This window comes from Budorcas taxicolor, chromosome 2, assembly GCF_023091745.1.
Source record: "Budorcas taxicolor isolate Tak-1 chromosome 2, Takin1.1, whole genome shotgun sequence".
NCBI classification, from domain to species: Eukaryota; Metazoa; Chordata; class Mammalia; order Artiodactyla; family Bovidae; genus Budorcas; species Budorcas taxicolor.
In genome coordinates, this window is record NC_068911.1 from 166,645,352 (window position 1) to 166,655,302 (window position 9,951).

The window sequence follows — 9,951 nt, forward strand, 5'->3', positions numbered from 1 at the left end:
GGCTCAGTTTTCAAATGTGCAATACGGGAATAATCCCCTGATCAAGCCCCTGGTACCCCCTAGTATCTCCCAGCCATCCTTGCCCGTCTCTCTCACCATCCTCCCGTCCATGGGGACTCAGATGCACTCTGGCTTTGAGCCTCCTGTCCCCTTGCCTTCGCTCTCTGCACTGGCCTCCACTTCCTGCTTCTGACCCATTTACAGAGCAGGGCTGAAGTTATCCCTTATGAATATTCATGTAGGTAATAAGGGCTTGGGATTGGGGGAGCATCTGGGGAGAGGCATTAACAAGACACCATCCACCTACTGTCCCCCCACACAGACCCCTGTCCAGGCTGCCCTCCCTCCCAAAGGGTGCTTGGGAGTTTGAGGCAAAGGTTGAAGTAACCGCAATAGTAATACTCACAGCAACCATTTTTAAGTGCTTACAGCATACCAGGCACCCTACTAAGAGCATCTCCTGTAAGACGCTTTTCAGATGGGAACTGTTTTCCCATTTAACAGATAAGGAATCGATGCTCCAAGAAGTAACACTCACATAAGTCATATGTGAAACCTGCACGTGATTACGGGCAGAGCAAGGATGGAATCTAGGTTTTGTCAGACTCCAGAACTGGTACTCTTAACTGGTGCCCCCCATAGGCATGGGGCCACGCTCAGGAGCACATGGTCATGGGGCCACACCTGGACCTCACATTCCAGCAAATGTGCTCGCAGTGGTATTCAATGACCAAGGCTTTAGGAAAGGGCTCAGGTGCTGGAAGTGACTCCATCTGGATAATGGGAAGACAAGCAGACAGGTGTGAGACACAGTGTGTATTCACAAACACACACACACACACGGTGCACCTGTGAGTCTAGAGTGTGTTGATGCAGGTAGAGTGTGTTGTAGGTGCCTGGCAGTGAGTGTGTGTGACACAGATGCCCCTGAGGTTGCCCAGAGATGCATTGTTCTGACACTGTTGTTCCTTTTCCAATTGACCAGGGGGCCTGCTGGGTGCCAGGTCAGGGCATGTGGTGTGAAAAGGTCAACACCATCTGTGCCCTCCTGGAGCGACAGTGTGGTGGCTTTGTACCCAAATGTGGCAACGCTGCAGAAGGAGCCTTTGTGGGAGGTCTTCTTCTTGGGATGCGGCTGGAAGGTGAGGGACAAGACAGGAAAGTGGGACATGCAGGAGCTACTGGGGACCCCCGACCCTTGCCAGAGGTAAGGGACTTTCCGAGGGTTGCAGGTCTGGAAGGTCTCTGGATGCTTCCCTCACAGATATCAGAAGTCTGCCACAAATGCACATGGAGGCACTGTGTGTATGTGTGTGCACAGGTGATTATGTGTGATATTTGTATATGTGAGTGAGTTCATGTCAATAAGGAGAGGACATGCTTGAATTAGAGAACATGGGAGAATCGTGTGGTATGTGTATATGAGTTTCGCCTGTAGGGGTGTGTGTGTGTGAGTGTATGTGAGTGTGTGGACAGCAAGAGTGTGTTAATGTCAGGGAAAAGGAGGAGGGAAAAGACCATTATTAGACCCAGGCCTCACATTCATGAGCCTCAAAAATACATCAAAAGACAGATGCATGGGTGTAGGGGTAAAGAGATGATGGATAGATGGATGGATGGATTCAGATGGACTGATGGGTGAATGGGAAGATAGATATGTGATAAAGCGAAGACTGGAAAATGTTCATTGTAGATTTCAGAAGGTGAGGATATCGGTGTTCACTGTACAATTGTTTCAGTCTTTCTAGATGCTTGAAATTTTTCATAATAGAATGTTAGAAAACAATGTACACACCAAGAAGGCTGGATGTCGAGTTCCAGGGACTCAGGCACAAGATGGAAAGAAGAGGACTCTCATCATACAGTTTGAAACTATCCCATCGCCAGACCACACAGCACTGTGAACTCTTCTTTTATAATTCTTGTAATTATCTTATGAGTCTCTCAGTTGCATTGGATTTGTGAGTGTGTGTGCATATTAAAGGTATTAATTTATTAAATATAAACTTGTGTAGCACACCACAACTGTGGCCAACCTGTTTCAGCACATCTTCATTTTTAACTAACCAAGAGCCTCAAAAGTCAGGACTGGTTCAGGCCTCTCTTAGCTTGTGAGAGTCCCTGCTGTGCGGCGTGTGCGTGTGGACTTATGTGTGCATGTGTGTACAAGCACATGTAGGGGTGTGAGCACACGTGAGCAGGTGAGGCTAACACCCACAGGAGCGCCCACCCAGGAGCACAGCCTCCTCAAAACCCCCATGAAGCCAACACTGTTCCGGGAGAAGGGAAGGGCAACCACCAGCCCCAGGGCAGCCTTGGGGACCGAGAACTCTGTCATCTAAGGCTTGGAAACGCTCAGGCCAAGCGGCGTCCCCTGGCCAGTAGTGGAAGTGTGGGCGGCAGAAGCTGAGGCATTTCCCCAGGAGAGCAGGGCAAGGCTGGGTGTCCTTCAGCCCCAGGGCGCCTCCCTTCCTCCCCACACGCTTGTTGCCTCCTGTCTAACCGCTCTTCCTCCTCTGCCCAGTGCCTGTAGGCTCAAATGGTCAGCAACTCCCATTGTACAGAAGGGGAAACTGAGGCCTGGAGGGAGCGAGCTGCCCAGGCTGCACAGCAAGGTAGCAGCAGAGTCAGAACTGAGCTCTGGCCTGTGTTCTGTTCTCTGCGCCACCGCCGGCCACCTTCGAGTGTCCCACCTTCCGAAGGGGGCGGGGGGAGGGGCCGTCACTGTAGGTGAGGGTCCAGGCCCAGCAGACCCAGCATGGAAGGTCCTAGAATGGCCCTCTGCCTGTGTGGATCACATACAAGATCCAGGAGGCCACGTGGGTACCAGAGACAGCCTGGCTGGGAGGCTGGACCTGCGTTCTAATCCCAGCTCTGCCATAGACCCTGTCTGAATGGCCTTGGACAGCTCCCTGCCCCTCCCAGGGCCTCAGTTTCTCCACCTGTAAACGGATCTAGGTCAACTACAGCAGTGGCTTTCACTTGTTTGGAAGCAGAAACTCAAGCAGCAACGAGAGTTGCTGCCCCAATCAATATTCAGGGATGGCAAATAGGTATCCATCCAATGGACTCCTTCATTTCCCCTCAACCAAAGAGCTAAAGGAAGTCCCACCCAATCGCAGAACCAGGGGTTAAGAGATCAGGCTCCAGCATAGAACAAGGCTGGGGCACTTACCAGCTGTGCATGGCTCTCCAAGCCTCAGTTTGCTCCTCTGTGAAAGAGGGTTAACAGTATCAACCTCCTAGGGCTGTGTGAGGTTAAATGAAGTAAGTCATGGCCAGTGCTTGACCCCTGATGAACAGATTAAAACTTCAGGCAGGAACTTCCCCGGTGGTCCAGCGGTTAAGAATCCGCCTTCCAAGGCAGGGAATGTGGGTTCAATCCCTGGCTGGGGAACTAAGATCCCATATGCCATGGGGCAACTAAGCCCACGCTTTCTAAATCCTGCACACCACAACTAAAGAAGCCCCTGCATGTCACAATGAAGAGCCTGTGTGCTGCAATGAAGACCTAGTGCAGCCAAAATTACACACACACACACAGACTTCAGCCAACAGTGGCTGTTACTACTAGTCACACCAGATGAGAACCATGCATAAGCCAGCTGGCTTCACCGTGAGCTGTATCTGTTGTTCTGGCCCCAAAGCCAGCGCATTTTGGCAGCTGCTACCCTAGATTCCTCAGCCTGCCCGTCTCTGCAGCTGCTCCGGAACAGCTGGGCACGCAGAAGCCGCTTTGAGGCCAGGCCTGGCCCTGGGGAGGGGAAGCGGAGGGCGCCCTGTAATCAGGATGGGCTATGGAGCAGGGTTTGGTTCATCCGGACGACCAAGCCTCCGGTAGGCCATCATTAGATCCCCTGCCTTGCCCCAGGCCCTGACCAGGCTCCTGAAACCCCAGAGAGAAGGCAACAGGTATTTAGTCAAAGCCTTTCATTCTCAGGGTCACCCCCCAGCTGCCTAGTGACACAGGCAAGAGGGAAAGTCTGCCTGAAGCCAGGGGCCTCACCCACCAGGCAGCCATCAGCTCCGGCAAGGACAGGCGCTTGGAACTGGGAATCCTGCAATGTTGGAGCTAAAGGAAACTCAGAACAACCTAACGTATAGAAATACATACAGTGGAATGTTATTCAGTCTCTAAAAGGAAGGAAATTCTGACACATGCCACAACATGGATGAACCTTGAAGACATCGTGCTAAATGAAATAGGCACAAAGGACAAATAGTATATGATTCCACTTATGAGGTCCCTAGAGTAGTCAAAGTCATAAAGACATAAAATAAACAGAGAGCTTCCAGGGGCTGGGAGAGAGTGCAATGAAGAGTTATTTAAAACAAACAAAAAAAAACTTCTAGTGTCTGCTCTTATTTAACAAGTGGGGGAACCACGGCTGAGATGTGGAAGGAACTTACACACATGCACACAATGGGTGAGTGTTGAGAAATGCCTCCTGACTTTCTGCTCCTTCCCAGGCAAGCCCCACTCTCACCCCCACCCCCACCCCCAGCTGCCCATTCCACCTCCTAAACCTGACTCCAGCTTCCAGCTGGCTCTTTGGCACCCCTTCCAGTGCAATTTCTTCCATTTTTTAAAAAAAATAACTTTCTCCTTTACTCCAGGGTTTTCCTCCCGGTCATCTGTTTGGTTCACCCCAGGATCCCATCTCCCAGATTTGTGTCGGGCAGGGCATGACCCAGGCTGAATACATGAATTTTAGAACATTGGAGAAATACAGGGATACTTTTTAAAAAAATAAATCACCTGTGGTCTCCCACCTTCAACACGCTTTAATGTATCTTATTCTTTCTTTAAATTTATCTTATTGAAGTATAATTGATTTACAATGTCATGTTAATTTCTGCTGCACAGCAAAGTGATTCAGTTATACATATATATACACATTATTTTTCACGTTCTTTTCCACTATGGTTTATCACAGGATATTGAATATAGTTCTTGATACTATACAGGCTTCCCAGGTGAGCTAGTGGTAAAGAACCTTGCCTGTCAGTTCATGAGATTCAAGAGATATGAGTTCGATCCCTGGGTGGGGAAGATCTCCTGGAGGAGGGTATGGCAACCCACTCCAGTATTCTTGCCTGGAGAATCCCATGGACAGAGGAGCTATACTATACAGTAGGATCTTGTTTCTTATCCATTCTGCATATACTAGGTTGCATCTGCTAATCCCGAACTCCCAAAGCATTTCTCTCCCATCCCCTTCCTCCTTGGCAACAAGTCTGTTCTGTGAGTCTGTGAGTCTATTTCTGTTTCACAGGTAAGCTCATTTGTGTCATATTTTAGAGTCCACAGATGAGTGATATCATATGATATTTGTCTTTCTCTTTCTGACTTACTTTGCTTACTATTATAACCTCTAGCTGAATCCGTGTTGCTGCAAATGACATCATTTCATCCTTTTTATGGCTAGGTGGGAGAAGGTGATGGCATTCCAGTTGAGCTATTTCAAATCCTGAAAGATGATACTGTGAAAGTGCTGCACTCAATATGCCAGCAAATTTGGAAAACTCGGCAGTGGCCACAGGACTGGAAAAGGTCCGTTTTCATTCCAATCCCAAAGAAAGGCAATGCCAAAGAATGCTCAAACTACTGCACAATTGCACTCATTTCACATGCTAGTAAAGTAATGCTCAAAATTCTCCAAGCCAGGCTTCAGCAATACGTGAACCGTGAACTTCCTGATGTTCAAGCTGGTTTTAGAAAAGGCAGGAGAACCAGAGATCAAATTGCCAACATCCGCTGCATCATGGAAAAAGCAAGAGAGTTCCAGAAAAACATCTATTTCTGCTTTATTGACAATGCCAAAGCCTTTGACTGTGTGGATCACAATAAACTGTGGAAAATTCTGAGAGAGATGGGAATGCCAGACCACCTGACCTGCCTCTTGAGAAATCTGTATGCAGGTCAGGAAGGAACAGTTAGAACTGGACATGGAAAAACAGACTGGTTCCAAATAAGAAAAGGAGTATGTCAAGGCTGTATATTGTCACTCTGCTTATTTAACTTATATGCAGAGTACATCATGAGAAACGCTGGATTGGAAGAAACACAAGCTGGAATCAAGATTGCCGGGAGAAATATCAATAACCTCAGATATGCAGATGATACCACCCTTATGGCAGAAAGTGAAGATGAACTAAAAAGCCTCTTGATGAAAGTGAAAGAGGAGAGCGAAAAAGTTGGCTTAAAGCTCAACATTCAGAAAACAAAGATCATGGCATCTGGTCCCATCACTTCATGGCAAATAGATAGGGAAACAGTGTCAGACTTTATTCTGGGGGGCTCCAAAATCACTGCAGATGGCGATTGCAGCCATGAAATTAAAAGACACTTACTCCTTGGAAGAAAAGTTATGATCAACCTAGATAGCATATTCAAGAGCAGAGACATTACTTTGCCGACTAAGGTCCATCTAGTCAAGGCTATGGTTTTTCCAGTAGTCACGTATTGATGTAAGAGTTGGACTGTGAAGAAGGCTGAGCACCGAAGAATTGCTGCTTTTGAACTGTGGTGTTGGAGAAGACTCTTGAGAGTCCCTTGGACTGCAAGGAGATCCAACCAGTCCATTCTGAAGGAGATCAGCCCTGGGATTTCTTTGGAAGGACAGATGCTAAAGCTGAAACTCCAGCACTTTGGCCACTTCATGCGAAGAGTTGACTCATTGGAAGACTCTGATGCTGGGAGGGATTGCGGGCAGGAAGAGAAGGGGACGACAGAGGATGAGATGGCTGGATGGCATCACTGACTCGATGGACGTGAGTCTGAGTGAACTCCGGGAGTTGGTGATGGACCAGGAGGCCTGGTGTGCTGCGATTCATGGGGTCGCAAGGAGTTGGACATGACTGAGTGACTGAACTGAACTGAACTGAGGAGAAGGCAATGGCACCCCACTCCAGTACTCTTGCCTGGAGGATCCCATGGACAGAGGAGCCTGGTGGGCTGCAGTCCATGGGGTCGCTAAGAGTAGGACACGACTGAGTGACTTCACTTTCACTTTTCACTTTCATGCATTGGAGAAGGAAATGGCAACCCACTCCAGTGTTCTAGCCTGGAGAATCCCAGGGACGGGGGAGCCTGGTGGGCTGCCGTCTATGGGGTCGCACAGAGTCGGGCACGATGGAAGCGACTCAGCAGCAGCAGCAGCATTCTATTGTATATGTGGACCACCTCTTCTTTATCCATTCATCTGTGGATGGGCATTGAGGTTGTTTCCATGTCTTGGCTATTGTGAATAGTGCCGCATTGAACATAAGGGTGCATGTGTCTGTTTGAAAGTAATGTATCTTATTCTAAGCGCCGCTGCTGCTGCTGCTAAGTCGCTTCAGTCATGTCCAACTCTGCAACCCCACAGATGACAGCCCACCAGACTCCGCTGTCCCTGGGATTCTCCATGCAAGAGTGCTGGAGTGGGTTGCCATTGCCTTCTCCGTTCTAAGCGCTAGTAACACTTAAACACATTTTTAAAAAAAGATCAGCACTCACTACATGAATAGTTTCGTTGTCCTGACTTTTTCATGTACCATTTCACCATGAGCATTTTCCTGGTCATTAAGATGTTTTCTTGGGGAGGGACCACATGGGGTTTGGCAGAGCTGAATTTCTGGCAGTCCTCCAGTTGGACTAGGTTGGAAATATGGAGTAACTGAAGGAAACTTTACCCAGCCTTGTGCCCCTGGTGGCCTGGGAGTGGAATCTTCCCCTTGATGGGTCCACCTGTATGGAGCATCCATTGCAGGCTGTGAGGTACTGGTCAGACCAGGTGTTCCTGCTCCAGTTTCCAGCTTGAGCAGCCAGTTGCTGGGCTGGCTCCCTCTGGCCATTTATGGGCACTTGTGCTGCCCCCAAGGAAGATTTCTACTCCACTGGAGCCCAGACAGAGGCCGGAGTGGCTGACCTCACTTGATACCATCAGAGCCAGAGGTATCCTAGTGGCTTCCAGCTCAGGTGCTGTTGAATTGTGGGCACTGGATGAGAATGAGACACTCACAGGCAGCAAGTTCTACAAGCATGAGCAGATGGCGTCGTGTCTACAGGGTCCTGGGCTGTGGCACACAAGCTGTCAGAGGGAACAAAGGCTTCTGCATCAAGATCCGGGACCTTGCTCAGCAGATGGCTCTGAGTCCAGACCGAGTTCCCTCTGGGCAGGTCACCTGTATTGCTGCCTCTCTCCGCCAGGACTCCATGTTTCTTCTCTTTTAACTATTTTTCATTTATTGGTAACTCACATCATTCTGAATAGCATTTGAAGCCTTGTTTCAAGCAGTGTTAGAAGCCAACCCAGTAATAGTTGAGATTTATGATGTGCTCATTGTGGCTTAATTTTGGCCAAAGATCAGTTTTGAGCTATTACAAAAAGAAAGCTCAATGTATTCATGATACTTGGTAACTTTTGTATTTCCCGTTACTCTAGCGAGGGACTCCATGTTTCTTTCTTGCTGTGTGGGCAGCAGACTTTTACTGCGGGCTCCCTCTGTCCCAAGCCAACAGCACAGACCGGGTGCGGTGCCTCTGCCTAACTTCCTGCCTCCCTGGCTTGGCATCCTCAGCAGACGGGAGTCTTTGTCTCTGGTGATGAGAAGTGACTGTTTCCCTTGTGGACACCAAGAGTGCAAGCTGTGTCCCCAGCACAGCTGCACACTCCCAGGGCGCCACTGGGCTGGTGTTCTCCCCACACAGGGCCCCCTTCCTGGCCTCTGTCAGTGAAGCCTGCTCAGCCAGGCCTTTGCAAGGTGTTTAGAAGCTGAGCCCACAGAGACTTTATGAGCGATGCTACTTGGTCCCTGCTCAGTCACCCCCTTCTTACTGCAGGGGGCTGGGACCCTCAGGTCACCCACCGCACCCTGCCCACAGAACCTCTCCTAAGAGTGTTGCCAGGTAGACTGGATTTTAGACAGAAAGCAAATCCCCCATGAGTATCCACTCCCTTTGCCCCTGTCCTCTCAGCTTGTGAGACAACACAAGCCTTATATAGTATGTGGTTTTGGTTTTTGTTTTACGGTTTATTCATTTGTGGCTGTGCTGGGTCTTCATTGCTGTGTGCGGGCCTTCTCCAGCTGCTGTGAGCTGCGCACTGGTTTCAGTGCACAGGCTTCTCATTGTAACGATTTCTTTTGTTGCAGAGCAGAGGCTCTTGGCACACAGGCTCCAGTAGCTGTGGCTCGTGGCTCGGCAGTTGTGGCTCCCAGGCTCTAGAGCACAGGCTCAGTAGCTGTGGTTCATGCACTTAGTTACCCTGCCACATGTAGGCTCTTCCTGGACCAGGGATTGAACCTGTGTCTCCTGCACTGGCAGGCGGATTCTTTATCACTGAGCCACCAGGGAAGCCCTGTACAGTACGTTCATATGCCAGATCTGTGCAGTTAATAGGCATCATCTCAGACTGGGGGAGGGCTGGATTCTGGGGTCCTATAGGCAATGGCATCCCACTCCAGTACTCTTGCCTGGAAAATTCCATGGACGGAGGAGCCTGGTAGGATGCAGTCCATGGCGTTGCGAAGAGTCAGATACGACTGAGCGACTCCCTTTCACTTTTCACTTTCATGCGTTGGAGAAGGAAATGGCAACCCACTCCAGTGTTCTCACCTGGAGAATCCCAGGGATGGGAGAATCCCAGGGATGGGGGAATCTGGTGGGCTTCCGTCTATGGGGTTGCACAGAGTTGGACACGACTGATGCGACTTAGAAGTAGCATAGTCACGGAAGAAAAACAGCCTTGAACATGGATATGTATGTGTATGGGTATATACATAGGTTTTTTCTTTTTTGGAAGGGAAATAAAAAATCCATCCCGCATCTCTCCCAGGCCCAATTCCCATCCCCCAAAGTCAGCAAAAAGTGTTTTGTTTTGTTTTTTTAAATAAAAAGATTTTTTTTTAAGCCAGACTTTTTTTGTTTGTTTGTTCTGGCCACACTGTGCAGCATGTGGGATCTCA

The 9,951-nt window shown here is 49.2% G+C and overlaps 1 pseudogene; it reads left to right on the plus strand.

The window, feature by feature from the left end:
* The first annotated feature begins 1,012 nt into the window (after positions 1-1,012).
* On the plus strand, positions 1,013-8,931 carry LOC128061345 (methylosome protein 50-like; annotated as a pseudogene).
* Positions 8,932-9,951: the final 1,020 nt, after the last annotated feature.